This window comes from Eumetopias jubatus, unplaced genomic scaffold, assembly GCF_037043125.1.
Source record: "Eumetopias jubatus isolate StellerSeaLion01/CBP00866 unplaced genomic scaffold, mEumJub1_p1.0 scaffold_3, whole genome shotgun sequence".
In the NCBI taxonomy this organism is placed as follows: Eukaryota; Metazoa; Chordata; class Mammalia; order Carnivora; family Otariidae; genus Eumetopias; species Eumetopias jubatus.
Genome location: NW_028274809.1, coordinates 131936367 through 131953055, shown reverse-complemented (window position 1 = coordinate 131953055; position 16689 = coordinate 131936367). Strand labels below are relative to the sequence as shown.

General features: G+C 42.4%; 1 long non-coding RNA gene across 1 annotated transcript in view; it reads left to right on the top strand.

Annotated features, from left to right (window-relative positions):
* The window catches only part of LOC114211666 (uncharacterized), a 32813-nt gene that overhangs the window by 2077 nt on the left and 14047 nt on the right, over positions 1-16689 (top strand). Inside the window, exons 2-3 of the long non-coding RNA XR_003609812.2 lie at positions 4692-4786; positions 5422-6356. This is a non-coding gene — a long non-coding RNA (uncharacterized LOC114211666). The remainder of the gene's footprint in view (positions 1-4691; positions 4787-5421; positions 6357-16689) is intronic.

Below are 16689 nucleotides of genomic sequence, written 5' to 3'. Positions count from 1 at the left end.
AATAAGGAAAATATTTCCTCATAGACTTGTGGGAAGAGCTTTCAGAGTCAATGCACTTAAGATGGTACCTGGCAAAAGTATGCCCAAATTGTCAGCTATTGTGACAATTTCCCTTCTGGAAGCAAGTAATGAAAAGATTGGAGGCAAAGTTATTTTCTTCCGTATGCACATATGCATGCTTTCAGAGGTAGACTGCACGTAGACTTGCAGTGCACACAAGAGTCAGGCTTTCGCTGGACACGGTGGTCGCGAATAGCTATCCTGGCTGACAGCCCGGGCTTGGTGGGGGTGGGGAGGCTGCAGGAGACCTGAGTGACTCCTGAGCAAGTTCCTTGTGGGGTCGCGTAAGGTATTCCTTTAACTTAGGCTCCACCTTTTTACTGAGGAGCACAGTGAATGGGAGAGGCACGGGTGACTCACACGGGGAAGGGGCAGTGGCCCCCCGCCCCCAGATTACACTGAGTGACAGGCACTGCCTCTGCCCCTTCACATTCCCTCTGGCCCACTGCCCCCCACCTCGGAGGACCAGGAGTGCACAGTACTGGGGGTCCATCATGATAAATGGCCTTCACACAAAATCTCTGAGTTTGCCAACATGCTTCCTTTAAATGAAGTACTGTCTAGTAGCTTTGCAGGGAGTTTTGGAAAATTCTAGAAACTCACAGGAATTTCCCAGGGCCTTACCACACTTGCTTGGGTCAGCATGGCGACACCTCTGTGAAGCCAGGGTGGGGGCGACTCTAGCCTCAAGAAATGGAATGTGATGCTTTGAGTCATACTTACATTGTTCATGATCATTCTTAACCACGTTAATTTCTTCTACGGCCAGAGTCACTTTTGCAGGCACCAACAATCTAAGCTAATACGCATCTCAGTGTATACCAAGTAATGTGAGCTCTGGTCTGGAGTCAGGCTTTCCCATGATAGTTTCCTCTCTGCCGGAGCCCATCATGGCTCCACATTGCTCTGACGTCTGGTACAGTGCACCATCATGTCCGGTGCCTGTTGTGATCACTTATGATGTCCTGGCCCCATGCCCTCTGCTTTCAGATCCCCTGTGGAGGATGGAGGGCATGTGAACAGAAGCCAGGTCTCTTTGGTTAGTTTTGGTTGAGCTTTATGGAGTTATAACACTGAGAGTGGTGCTTTCATTAGGGCAAAATGGTTTACTGTCCTAACTAGAAATGGTGTCTTCTCCTATGGAACTGTAGTTGGAATGAACAGAGTAAATATGAACAGAAAAGCAGGCACCAGGCTCTTCTTTGTTTTATGCTTCTGAGTAAGTGCTGTTGCCCCCCCAGCCTCAGTTTCCCCATTACTATGGGAACTGAAGTCAATCTGCCCACCCTGTCTCCTGCAAATGAGCTGGATCAGTCTTCAACGCCCTGAGCCCTCCAATGGCCAGCACCGTAAATTTAAATTATAATTGCTGGTATTACTCAGACATGGAGAAGAAGTGTTTCCAGTTCTGGGAAGAGCAGGGCTCACAGCTGTAGCTGAATACGAGATGAGGGAGGATGACAAACCAGAGACGGGCCTGGCTCTTGGGTGCTCCAGAGGGAACCTGGGCAGAAAATGGCGGCCGCAGTCAGGTAACTGTTTCAGTGTAACATGAAGAGATGTTACCTGGATTTCCACACCAGCTAAGCTAAGCTCCTGAACAATAATATTTTAAGCAACACAGAACATAAAACAAACAGATTCACTTAGCATCTGGGGAGCCAGTTGCACCCAGGCTTGCCCAAACTGGCCTTTCTCATTGCAGGGTGTGGGAGAACACAGGGCTTTGTGGGTCCCTGGGGGCCTGCCAGGCCTGGAGCTGTTGCTCAGCTGTGGGAGGCATGCCAGTTCTCAGGTCTGCTAATGAGTGGTGTGGTGTCTGGCAAGGGCCTGGCCTGTGAGTGAGTGTGACTAATCATGAATCTTTTCAATAACGCTGACGGTTCATTCTCTGCTCTCTCCTTCGCCTGCTCTCTGTGCCGGAGCTGGCTGAAATAGGAGCAAATTAGCCTCATTCTGGAAAAGGCAGGGCATGATAAAGGACCCCCTAAAAGGTTTCCAGTGCTCCCTGCCTGGATGTTTTGCAGCCAGGGTAATTATCTGACTTGGGTGGCTTGACAGGATATTTTTGTTGTTGTTGTTTCTTCTCCTCAATAGCGGGCAGTGTCTAAAGACAGTGCCCTGTGTCTGTTCTGTGAGCTGGTTAACAAATAGAGGTTTGACACCAGCAAAGACAGGGTCATTATTATCCTGCATATGCTCCAGCCCCAACGGACGACCCTCCCATTTCCTGTCCAAAGGGTACATTTTATCAAATTATGTTTCTGTCCCCACATGGAAATGTGGTAGACCTTAAAAGCCCGGACTCCTTAATTGGGGGTGGGAGCCAAAGAGGAGATGAAGCTTTCCGCAGGTTCCTCTGTTTCCCTGCCACCCACTTGGCTGCTTGATAAGTTCACTGTGCTGCTAACACCAGAGCCGAGCTGTGTGTTCTGTCACGGGGAAGGTGTGTAAGTGTGTGTGTGTGTGTGTGTGTGTGTGTGTGTGTGTATCTCAGGAAAGTTAGGAATGTTATCTGTTGATTAGTGGACTGGAAGAATTTCAGGCTGGAAGGCAGGCTTTGCTGATGTTGGACTAAAACGTTTAGAAAGGAGTAGTCATTGTCCAAGGGTTGTGGCACTGTCATCATGAACTAGACCTCTGAAAACGACTCAAATATAATTTGTTCATAACAGAGCCAAAGCATTTGAATTTTGAGAGACATGAGCTAGTGAAATGGGAGGAGATGTGCATCAAGAGCTGGAAAACTAAGGCAGTGTGTAACATCCCTTATTCCCTAAAATAAACATATTGTCTGGCACTTTTCACCCTTTAGTATGTAGGCCTGTTTCTTCTCTCTTTCTCAGCCTGGTGGGACTACTACTAACTTTTAAGGAGCTCCAAAATGCTAACTAGAGAGATTCAAGCTGTATTTTCCAAATTAAAAATTGAGACATGTGTTCCAACATGTGTCAGAATATTTTCAGGAATGTTAAGTGAAAGTATTTAAAATTAGAGCTTTCTCTGAACATTCTGACCACAGAACTCTCTTTCCATTCCTGAGTGCCTTGTATGCATAAGGTGTCATGGATTGCAGTCTCATGTGGGAGTTGGAACTGGTGACCGCAGGTCCGGTCTGCCTTCCGCCATGGGTTGTGTATGATACATGCAGTGCCTCAAGAGCCAGGACATTTCTCACAAACATCCAAATTTCCAATTTCTCTTTAAAAATCCTAAAATCTGGCAACACTGACTTCATACACCAGCGTGGAACCGAACGTCTGCTGCCTTTTTACAGAATACTTTGTCACACTCCTCACTATTCTTCATTGCTTCACATTTAGCTTCTTTTTCCTACTTATGTGACCTTCCTGCCTCCCCAGACGTTTGGATTTGCACTTGTTGATTCGGTCACCCAATACGCTGGTGGTCAAGACTCCTGTCTGCTCACCATCAGAGAAGGGACAGAGCTTCTTGACTACTGACAAGTCATGTCCTGCCTCAGAGGGCTGGTCCTCAGTGTGATGTTGGTCAAAATGTGACATTCTTTACCTGAGGGGTTGGGAACCCCAATGCCTATGGTATGTTCCAGTTTTGCTTCTTTGATCAGAGAAGATCCCCAAAGAGGGAATCATCAACAGATGATCTGGGTCATTCCTTGATGATATAATATACGAGACACAAACATCTCATATGTGTTGTTTGTTCTATGGTTGTTCATCACATTTGGAGTCAGTTGTGTAACCACAATAATCATTTTTAGAACCGATGATTGGGTCTGGGAGTAGGACTGGGGGATAGGAAAATTATTTGGCTTCCAGATAATATACTGATTAGTTATGGGATTTCTTATAGCTTCAGTTTTGAGCTGGTTCAGTAGGGAACGAACAGTGATGAGTATGTACAGGTTTAGAATTCAGAATGGTGTAAGTTCATTCCAAAGTGTGTAGGGGAGTATATATGTGAATGTGTGTGTGTGCTCATCTTTGATAATTCTTAAATCTTCTGTTTGCCTGAGAACAGTATTATGAACTATCTCTATCATTCTATGAAAAAACACAACTCACAGATATAATGTATTTTTAACAAAATTCTACTGGAAGATGAAAAAGCTATTAACATGTATCCAGGAAGATAAATTAGTATTTTATGTGAAATTCATAAAAATCATGGTGTCATTTATGACACCTGTCAACTAGTAGTAGGCCAGTAGGGGAAAAGTAATCATTCGTTCATTCCCTCATCAGCAGATATTACTAAACACCCACTCTGGGTTGAACCACATAAAAGTGCCAACATTTGAGTTTTTAATCTATGAAAGCAGAAATCTCATGGGGTTCAACATGCGACGTGTTAGGTCCTAGTTGAGTACTGGGGATACAAGAAAAAGAAACAGGAAGAATGGACATGCAAACAGCAGTACAATAAAGGGTCCTAAGTACAGTGATGGGAAAGTGTAGATAGGCTTGTGAGGACCTAGGGAAGGCGGAAGTCAGTGGGGGGGGGAGGCCTTTTGTGGTGAACATGGTATTCTCGGTAGATGATGCAATCTTCTTTTTAAAATTATTATTAGTAGTAGCTAATATAAACTGGGGATTACTATTACAGTTCCCTGTTAAGGATTTTACATTTATCTCATGTTATCCTCACAGAACCATATGAAGTAGGTATCATTACAATTCCCATATTTCAGAAGAGGAAACTGAAGAACAGAGAGGTTAAGGACTACCTCCAAATTGCACAGCTGGTAAGTGTTGGAGTTGGGATCCACGTCGTGACGGTGTAAACACAACATTGCTCTGATTGTGAATAAGTAGCAGGAACAAGAGCAAAGACTTCTGACTTTTCATGTCAAATTCTTCTAGAGATCCATAACACACTTGGGTTCAATCCCCAAGAGGCAGTTTTCAGGCACCAGTGTAGACCACTTGGCGTTGAAGTAAATAGGAGCACACTCACATTCATGCACACATGCACACATGCGCCCACAGGCACACTTTGGAGTGGCCTTAGCCCATTCTGAGTCCTGAACTTGTTACATAGTCAAGAACACAACACAAAGGCAGTAAAATGTGTTGGTTTCTCAAGTGAGTTTCCTATTAATGACATGGAATGAGAATGTTGCCATGATGTACACTCCAGGGATATTATGTGAAGGAACAGCTACTGTTTGTACAGTGATTGATCTCCTTGGAGGAATTTGAAATGGTCATTATTCATTGGCATAGCCTCGGAGAACATCAGGGGAATTAAAAAAAAAAAAAAAGAAAATTATAAGTTAGAGCCCTTGAGCACCATCTTATCAGGAGCACAGTGATATTTGGTTTCCTGGGTGTCCTCAGGGCTCTTTATGCAACAAGCCCCTGGCTCTGTCCTTTGCAGCAAGAGTCCAGGAGCCACTCTTGCAATATGGCCTCCCTCCTGACCTCAGCAGGGCACTGACAGCCAGGACTCGGATGGAAAAGAGGCATCGATGCGGAAGGGAAAACAGTGAGGGAGAGCACACCATCAGGAGACTGTGTCCATCGACTCCTTCTCCTTCCACTTCCTTTGGCAGCAGTAGCCTCTATAAAAAGAAAACCAAGACTCAAACTCTAACTGATTGGTAGGTGATTCAGAAGAGAGATGTTCTACTCCTTTCACCATGTGAGGATGGAAGGCTTCAATCAGAAGACGGTCCTCACCCAACCATACCGGCAACCTGATCTTGGACTTGCAGCCTCCTGAGCTCCAAAACTGTGAGAAATAAATTTCTCTTGTTTACAAGCAAAACAAAAAAAAAAAGTTATAGGGAAAATGTCAAAGACAAAATGTGAAGAACCAAAAAATGGGGAAGGAGTCATGAAAAGAGGCTTCTTGTCAATTACTGTTAATGAAAGGAGAAGAACAGCCCTGAGTGGGGAGGGGTCCCCTGTGGCTGATACACCGTGACCTGCCACGTCAATTCTGCCAGCGCTAACTGTGATAACAGGCAAGTCCCCAGATTGCCCTGGTTTACCACAAAGTTTATTTTTTGCTTAAACATCCGTCTAAGGTGAGTCCTTTGCAAACAGCCTTCTGCACAGTGGTTCAGGGACCCTGGCTCTTTCTATATTGTGGTGTCATCCCCCAGTGTCTCAGATCCTGCAGCTCCAACCAGAGGATGGAGGGCGACAGAGAGCTTGGAAGATCACAGGCGGGTTTCCGTGGGCCTGAGTATCACACATCACTCCTGCCTACATTCCTGACCTGGAACTGAGCCAGCGTGGACCCGCATAGAAACCAGGGCAGCCACTTCCTGGCCATGACTCTGCACTTTGGAAGGGAAGCCTGACTCGGTAAGTCGCTGGTGTCCCTACAACACCTGCACACATATCACAATATAACAAATGAGCTTCAAAAGATTGTTTCAAAGGGTCCCACTCTCCAATCACTCACCCATTTCAAGGAACTACTAACGAGCCGTGCAATCTACAGCAGGACTCTACTTTATCCCGAGGGTCGAATCACAGAGAAGATAACCTGTGAGTTCACTGTTATTTGTGATATAAATTATATTTATTGTGAATACCACTCTTTTTATGCTGCTCTAATTTTGAAACATTTTCTGTTAGGTTCCAGGTCCCTAGAAATATTACTGTATTACCACTTTCAGAATGAGCATTTTTTTTATGGTAAACGGAAGTTTGTCAGGATACTTTATTATGGTATCACAGACACTTCCTTTGGTTTATGTATATTGTAGAAACGGTACAAAGATAGTTAGACCCCTGTCTGTCTATGTGGTGTCTGTATTTTTAAGACACTTGAAGTTAAAAAGGATTTGCATTTAATGAATCTTTAAATGATTTCCTTTGTCACTTAGGGTATCATTATGATAACTTGCCCAGTAGTTCTTGTTAAGCAGGAGGCAAAGTCCTCAGACATAGCATAGAGGGAGCAATCTTCTGTCTGCCTGGCATGGGTTCATATGTGGTCACGAGGGGTCCTCTCTAAGCAGATAGTGGGAGCAGGGGATTACCAGTTCTTTACAGTTCCAAAGGGTGAGGGGCCTTTCCCCATCTTATCCTTTCTGAGCATCTCTGTTCTGAACACAGGAACAGCTGAAACTGAGTGTATAAGGGAGGAAAGTGATAATTTACAGTCCAGCATAAGATACTTATTTGAAACTGGATTAAAATATGTCTCTATCATCTCTACATATTTCTATGCATCAGTGTATCTGTATCTACCTTGTGTATGTTCTGTTATTATTCCCACCAAGTACGTCTTATCCTTGTGATACACTTCTTCATGTCAGGGATTGTTTCTTTTTTCATTTTTATAACCAAACACATGCACGCCCACACACACACACACACACACACACACACACACACACACACACACACACGACCCAGCTTGAAAAAGCAGTCCATGACTTTAAGTTGCTTTTGATGTTTTCTTATTGAAGAAACAAGATAGAGTGGCAAAATAAAAACATCACAACTCAAAATAATGTATCAGAATCAAGTAATACTGTAAGTGATATGAGAGGGCAAACATTTTAGGCAGCCATTTGGAGTAAGGTGGGGGAGGGTAAAGGGTATGCTCCAAGTTCCAAGTTAAGTTGTCCTACATTAAAGGGCTATTCTGGAAGCCACACTCAGTACTTCTTTTTACACCGGACTTGTCAGAACCTAGTTACAGGTCCATACCTATTTGCAAGGGAAGCTGGGAAGCATAAATTTCAGTTGGGTGTTTTGTGACTGTAAAAATTGGAGTATTTTTAGTAGGGAAGAAGGGGAGAATGGGTTTTAGATAGGCAATTCGCAGTCTCTAGTAGAACAAAGTTATGCTTTGGGGGCCATCTTTGGGAATGGAGTCCTAGAACAAAATGAAATCAGTTACAGAAAAAATGCTAAACTATGTTTTCCCCAGTCTGAGTTGTGTTACGGAAATTTCAACTCTGCTATGAATTTTTGCTACAGCTGACGATCCATACTCTTGTGGGGATGGTGGTTAGTTGGAAAATATCACATCAGCAAGCAGAGGGAGAAAAAGCAGTGTCAAGGGAAGATAAAACCTAAGGACCATCTTCTTTTTACTGAAACACATGAGAGCTTTGCCACAGCATAAATGATGATGATGGAAATGTCTACAACAGCGACCAGGGCTCACAAGTACCACCAGACATCCCAACGCTTGGAAGGGCTTTGGGAAATTACATACATGGATCAGGAACTGCCAACTTGAGGGGGTAAAAAAATGCACCCTTCTTGACCCCTCTCTTCCAGAAGAGGTCCCTCCGCATAGCTGGGGAGGTGGATGAACGGGTCAAGTTAAACTCAATCATGGCGCATGTGAATTAAGGAAGCTCTTCAAACTGTCCAGAGGATGTTATCAAAGTACTTCAATGAGGCTGGTGACCTAGAACAGCCTGACAAGAGAAAGATTTGGTATCTCTCCTCTCTCTCATGTCTTTCTCCTTTTGCCCAGCCATGGGGAGTGAGTGAGTTCACTGCCTGAGCAGAATTAGGTCAGACCAGAGCTGAATATCAAGCTGACAGAAAGGAGTTTGGTGCCAACATTGAATAAATGAGAAGTGAAAAGAAAGTCTCACTCTGAATCCAAATATGGGAATTTAGAAGGGAAAAGGCTAATATTAGGCTACTTAAGAATGAATACGAAAAGACACATTTATTATCAGAGAAAGAGTTTCCATCCATGTCAATATTTTATTGTAAAGAAGCCACGTTTTTATGTTGATAAGTGTTTAAAATACTTGAGCTTTAGCTGTTAGGATAAAAACTCTTCACTTGTTTTTTGGGAAGTCTTGAAAAGATGTACACATTACAGCTCTTCAAATACATACCGTGACATACATTATTATTGCAGGACTATTTCTTAAGAATTTTCTAACTACCATCTTCCACTCTAGAACCAAAAGAGCAACTCTCCGCCATAAAGGGGACAGCTTCTGACAGTCTTGCCTCCACATAGAAATGACAATCTTATTAATGATGCTAAGTTTATATTGTAAATATATTATCACCACTCTCACACCAACTGCTTATGTTAAAAAATAATTACTAATTAGTTCCAGCAAGTGCATTATAAAAAGGTAGCTAATTTTAACTATTTTTCTTTGCCCTGTTTTAGAAAAAAAAAATGAGTGATTCAGAGAAAGCAATCTGTTACCTGGAGAAATTTAGAATTTTTTTTTTTAAGATTTTATTTATTTATTTTAGAGAGAGAGGCCAAGAGGGGGTAGGGTCAGAGGGAGAAGCAGGCAGCCCGAGGAGCCGGGAGCCTGATGTGGGACTCGATCCCAGGACTCTGGGATCATGACCTGAGCCGAAGGCAGTCGCTTAACCAACTGAGCCACCCAGGCGCCCCGAATTCAGAATTTTTTAATGATCTTTGATCAGAGTTTTTAAAGATCTCATGAAAATGGTGGTTCAGGTAAGAAGTGAGTTGCAGCCTCCAGCTTGTATCCTTCTCCCCCAAATTTAATGAGAAAAGGAAGCCTGTTAAACTGACTTTATCTTTGTTTCTAATTTTTCTCTTGGATGCCTTATAAGATGTGGTCTGGATACCCATCCTACTCTCCGTGACAGAGGCTAATACTCTTCTAGGTCTCTTCCTCTCTTCCCGCCAGGATACCTGCACTTCCACCTCATAGAGTTGTCTGGTCCCTGTTACCCCTCTCCTTGCTCTCTTTAGATACACCCTCCCCCGACCCCGACTCCGCCACCTCCCTATTCAGCCTAGACTCCCAAGAAGGAATTTTATAAGCCAGTCTCTGCCCAGACCTTGTCTTCCTTGTCCATCTTGTCCTTGGCCACTTTCCAGCAAAACTCAACTCCAGACTCAATCAACCCTCCATTTTCTCTACTTTTGACCAGGGACACCAGGCACTGCTGGAGAAAAGTATACATTTCTGTGTTTTGGTTCTACTACAGATCTACGTTCTCTAATAGCTGTTTCCTTAATCCCAGCCCCGAAATCCCGTCCATTCCCCCAAGAGCTTGCATTTCTCACTGCGGTGGGGCTGAACCTGCCCGTTCGCCATTCCCAGCTGCGGTCTGGCTCGGCCCGAAGTGCTGCCTGGACCCGGTTCTTGCCCAGCTTGGCAGCACCTTCTCTTTGCCGAGTCTGTATTAAACGGCCACGGCTGAGGACCCTGGCCGGGACAACTGGGGCGCATATCCTGACTGCTGTGTCTGGGCTGAGTCATTTTGGCAAGTTTCTTCACTCCGTGAAGCCCCCATCTTACCTCTACAAAACGGATCCAGAAAGGGAAGAATTAAGAGAATTAAGTGAATGTTATGGATATAACTTCTTAAAAAAGATGTTATTTATTTATTTGAGAGAGAGGGACAGAGATAGCGAGAGAGAACATGAGCAGGGAGGAGAGGGAGAAGCAGGCTCCCCGCTGAGCAGAGAACCCCATGCGGGGCTCATCCCAGGACCCCGGGATCAAGACCTGAGCCGAAGGCAGACGCCCAAGCGACTGAGCCACCCAGGCGCCCCTCAATATAACTTTAAACCGCAGTTCCGTCATCTTTATTTTTCATTTGGAGTAGTCCACTTACTAAACACTCAATGCAATTCCTGGCAATACTGAGTTTAACTTTTCCATCTTAGTGTTTGCTTTCTATTTGTCCCACCTGTTCTCCTTGCCCCTCCCCCCCCACTTGTTTTTTGCCCTCTTTTGGATTAATCAAGTATTTTTTTTTATTATTATAATTTTGCCCATCATTGTGACGAATATTACTTTTGTTTGAGTTAGGATACTATTGAGTTGTGGGATTAAGGATTTGTTTCGGGGAAATTGGCAAGGATGAAATTCTTGATCTGAGCAGCATGCTATTATTCTTTTATTTATTGATCACCTACTCTGTAACACATCCTGTTCAAGGCTCTGGGAATCGAGTAGGAAATAAAAACAGACAACTGCTCTGCCCTCACGCAGTTTATTTATTTATTTATTTATTTTTAATTTAATTTTATTATGTTATGTTAGTCACCATACAACACATCATTAGTTTTTGATGTGGTGATCCACAATTCATTGTTTTCGTATAACACCCAGTGCTGCATGCAGTACGTACCCTCCTTAATACCCATCACTGGGCTGACCCATCCCCCCTCCCCCTCTAAAATCCTCTGTTTGTTTCCCAGAGTCCACAGTCTCTCATGGTTCGTCTCCCCCTCTGACTTCCCCCCTTCATTTGCCCCTTCTCCTAATGTCCTCCACGCTATTCCTTATGTTCCACAAATGAGTGAAACCGTATGATAATTGACTTTCTCTGCTGGGCTTATTTCACTTAGCATCATCTCCTCCAGTCCCATCCATGGTGATGTAAAAGTTGGGTATCCATCCTTTCTGATGGCTGAGTAATATTCCATCGTATATATGGACCACATCTTCTTTATCCATTCATCTGCTGAAGGGCATCTCGGCTCTTTCCACAGTTTGGCTGTTGTGGACATTGCTGCTATGAACATTGGGGTGCATATGGCCCTTCTTTTGACTACATCTGTGTCTTTGGGATAAATACCCAGGAGTGCAATTGCTGGGTCAGAGGGTAGCTCTATTTTTAAATTTTTGAGGCACCTCCACACTGTTTTCCAAAGTGGCTGTACCAACTTGCATTCCCACCAACAGTGTAAGAGGGTTCCCCTTTCTCCACAACCTCTCCGACATTTGTTGTTTCTTTCCCTGTCAATTTTTGCCATTCTAACTGGTGTAAGGTGGTATCTCAGTGTGGTTTTGATTTGAATTTCCCTGATGGCTAATGATGATGAACACTTTCTCACGTGTCTGTTAGCCATTTGTATGTCTTCTTTGGAGAAGTGTCTGTTCATGTCTTCTGCCCATTTTTTGACTTGATTATTTGTTTTTTGGGTGTTGAGTTTGAGAAGTTCTTTATAGATCTTGGATACAAGCCCTTTATCTTTACTGTCATTTGCAAATATCTTCTCCCATTCTTCGGGTGGCCTCTTTGTTTTGTTGACTGTTTCCTTTGCTGTGCAGAAGCTTTTTATCTTGATGAAGTCTCAAAAGTTCATTTTTGCTTTCGTTTCACTAGCCTTTGGAGTTGTCTTTTGAAAGAAGTTGCTGTGGCCGTTGTCAAAGAGGTTACTGCCTATGTTGTCCTCTAGGATTTTGATGGATTCCTGTCTAGTCTCAACAAGAAAGAGCACGGACCCAGAGGTCAGACGGTCCTGGGTTCAGAAACTCGTGTTGTCACTAACTAGTTGTGTGACCTTAGATAATTACCTACACAGTTCATTCAGCCAGAAAGGTTGGAATGACACCTTCTTTGGATGGTTATTATAAAGACTAGAGATAATATATAGAAAGCTCTGGCACGGTTGGGGTGCACAGGTGGTAACAAATGCTGTGATAATTGTCATTATTGTATTCACCAAACTCTAACCATCTGTACGTTTTGCCACAAACTAGTATTATTAAATATATGCCAAATGGAGACCTTTTTAATATTACTTTCACTCTCTCCGCCCACACAATAAAACTGTTATATATGTGTCTTAAATGTTTGTATTTTTCTGCACTCTGATTTTCAATTTTGCGAACATGATTTAACTCATGGTACGTGAATTTGCAATAATAATAGGATTTGGAATAATAATAACCATGTGTAACATATGGTGACATTTGCCATCTTCCTCATGAAGGCAGATGTTTAAAGTTAGTGTTATATTACTTCTGGCGATTATTATTAACTACTAAGTTTAACGTTCATGCAAAAAGGATGTTAGGTGTTAGGAAATCAGGATCATGACTTTAAAATAGTACTATCTACAAATATATCTACCCAGAACTGCATAATTAATTAGCATGAAATCTCTTTTCAAATTCTCTGGCTCATAACTACAGTTTTTCACATGGAAATGACTAGAAGTTCAAGCTCTTTATAAGTGTCCTCATGTTGAAGTTATTACTGACACTTTTATATATTTATCACATTTGATTTCACCCAGGCACCCTGGACTGAATTTCTCACGTTATTCAAAAATATGTACTTTTGGTTATACTTCCCAGGAAAGTGCAATTGAACCAGGAAAATGTGACTGATTATTTTGCCAGGGAAGGTTATTGGCAGTGCTTCTGGAACTTGAGGTGCCTAAGCATCGCCTGGGAGAAAGCAGGAATTGAGGGAGTGTGTGTTCTAAAGTTAAGATTGAGGACTGTTGTAAATGCAGATTCCTGGGCCCCGCCCCCTGAGACTCCAGTTGGCAGAATGGCCATGAATAATCTCTTAATCTACAGAGGGCACTCTGGGGGGCCTTTCACTTATTGTGCCAGTGCCCAGGCACCAAAGCTGCAGGTGGGATATCTGCTAAATTATTATACTTCAAAGCTTTTCTTAGTTTTTCCTGCAGTTCTACTCTAGGAAAGCTTACAGGTTTACCTTGATCCCACTTTAATTGAACCTTTTTATAAATATTTATTTGTAAAGAAATTATATGAGCCATACTTCTTGAACTGAAAATTGAGCCACACACACTGACAAGTTTAGCTGTAATTGAAGGGGAAAGCGTGAAACTAGAAATATCAAACCAATTTTGGCAAAACTAGAGGACACATCAATTCAGTGACAAAAGAATTTGTGGAAGGCCCATCGAGGGCCAGCCAGTTCACTAGGCTAAGGGTGGAGGAGTGTATGAGATGTCAAGGGGCTCAACATCCATCAAACGAGAGAAGCTCATAAACACAAACTAATAATAGTTGAAGCATTAAGGCATGAAGAAAGATATCATGGAAATGATGGTGAAGAAACATTCAATTTCATCTGGAGGCCCAGGGAAGAAGTGACATTTAAGTGGACTTTGAAAAAGAGGTGGAAATTCATTGAGTCGACAGGGGAGAAGGGCAGAGAGGAGAGCACGAGCAAGGCTGTGGCTGGGTTATTCAGGTTGGTGGAGTAGTAGAAATAGACCAAACAAATAAGCTGGGCCCATTGTGAGGGGCCTGACACGTCTGCTAAGGACTTGGGACATTTCTCTGTAGGGAGCTTTTCAAAAGAATGACATGATCAGATCTGGGTTTTAGAAATGCAACTCTTGCTACGGTACATAACCAAAATGGGGCCGATCTGGGACCTTTGCCCGTGCAGTCCCTTACCTGGCTGCCTTTCTCCCATCATTGGCCCTGGGTTGTGCCTCCCAACTGTTTCATGCCACATCTCCAGGGCGCTCTGGTCTACTTAACTCTTGCTCATCTCCAAGTCTCAGCTTTAGATATTGGTTCTTCCCGGGAATCTTTCCTGGCAACCTGACCCTACCCCACAAATGGGTCCAGGGTGCTCCGCAAATGCCTTGTGACCACCCCTATCAGAGCCCTTGTCAGGTGGTAACAAAATGCTTTGTCTTTCTCAGTAGACTGAAAACTTCTTCAAGTCAAGGAATGTGTTTTGTTCATTTTTATACAGATCGTGTCTGCCTCCTCCCTCATCTGACTTATAGTGGACACTTTTTATTTTCTTTGAGTTGATTCATTTGAAAATGAGAAAATAATGAGTTCTTTTCAGTGTGTGTTGGGTGGAGACGCATAGGGCACAAGGTCTGACTTGAGTCAGACTCTGAGCTCTGATCCTGTTCTGCTATTCACCGCTGGGCGATTTGGGGGGCATTTGCCTTCTCTGTGCCTCTTGTTTTCTTGTTTCTCATAGGGGGTTCATAATAGTACCTAATTCATGGGGTGGTTGTGAGCAGTCAATGGAATAGTGCAAGGAATGGATCCTTTCGATGTCTGGTACTTATTAAATGCTCCAGAAATGTCTGCAGGACACACAGAAGAGAGAGGGTTGGCAAGCTGATGAGAAAGGAGTCTGGACTGCAGACCCACTGACACACAGTATCTAAGGATCAGGTCTGGGAATCTGGTTTTGTTCTTTTTCAATGCATTTAACTTTGTTTTTCTTCTTTCAAAAGTAATTCTTGCTTACTTTATAACACCTAAATGATACCAACACATATAAAATAAAAAATGAAAATTCTGTACCTCTTAACTCCATAATTCAACCCTACCCAGAGATAAAAATGTTTTATAGTATGCACACCCTGTTCAGGTATAGAAGGTACAGACAGAAGTGTGGATTAATGGATGAATAGATGGACCACATGATAGAGTAGGCTTTGTAAAATGTAAGCAATAGATATACAAATGTTCACAACAGACTTAATTCAGCTATTTGGTAGAAATTGTCATAACCATTTATTGAAAAAATAACATAGGCATCCATAGGGAGAGACCTCTATGATACATTTTAAGTAGAAAAGACCAGCCTACAGAATATCATGTATGTTGTCATACAAGTTTGTTAAATATATTTATATTTATAAATTATTATACTAGTAAAAGAATAGTGGCATAAATGTGGACATGGAAAGGGTTGTAGGTATAGATCCATCTTTCTGTCTGTATCATACCCATATTTTTATGGATATCTCTATCTGGAACACAAGATACAGCTTTTATGTATAGGCTTAGAAAGGTTAAAAGTAAAAAGCTGAAAAAATATACATCCATGTCATACAAATGCTATACAAATGTTATAATTATACAAACAAAGTAGACTTTGAGGAGAAAAGTGTTACTAGCAATAAAGAAAAACATTTCATAATGATCAAATAGTCAATTCATCAAGAATATAATAGTTTTAGATTTATATGTTTCTAACAATGTAGCCTCAAAATATATAAGAATTAAAAGGGGAAATAGACAAAAGCCATAATCAGAAGTATTTTCTTTTTTCTTTTTCTTTTTTATAAATCAAGAAATTTTTTTTATTTTTCTTTTTTTAATTCTATTTTATTATGTTATGTTAGTCACCATACAATACATCATTAGTTCTTGATGTAGTGATCCACGATTCATTGTTTTCATATAACACCCAGTGCTCCATGCAGTACGTGCCCTCCTTAATACCTATCACCAGGCTAACCCATCCCCCCTCCCCTCTAACACCCTCAGTATGTTTCTCAGAGTCCATAGTCTCTCATGGTTCATCTCTCCCTCCGATTTCCCCCCCTTCATTTTTCCCTTCCTTCTCCTAATGTCCTCCATGCTGTTCCTTATGTTCCACAAGTAAGTGAAACCATATGATAATTGACTTTCTCTGCTGGACTTATTTCACTTAGCATCATCTCCTCCAGTCCCATCCACGTTGATGTAAAGTTTGGGTATTCATCCTTTCTGTTGGCTGAGTAATATTCCATTGTATATATGGACCACATCTTCTTTATCCATTCATCTGCTGAAGGGCATCTCGGCTCTTTCCACAGTCTGGCTATTGTGGACATTGCTGCTATGAACATTGGGGTGCATATGGCCCTTCTTTTCACTACATCTGTGTCTTTGGGATAAATACCCAGGAGTGCAATTGCTGGGTCAGAGGGTAGCTCTATTTTTAAATTTTTGAGGCACCTCCACACTGTTTTCCAAAGTGGCTGTACCAACTTGCATTCCCACCAACAGTGTAAGAGGGTTCCCCTTTCTCCACAACCTCTCCAACATTTGTTGTTTCTTGCCCTGTCAATTTTTGCCATTCTAACTGGTGTAAGGTGGTATCTCAGTGTGGTTTTGATTTGAATTTCCCTGATGGCTAATGATGATGAACATTTTCTCACGTGTCTGTTAGCCATTTGTATGTCTTC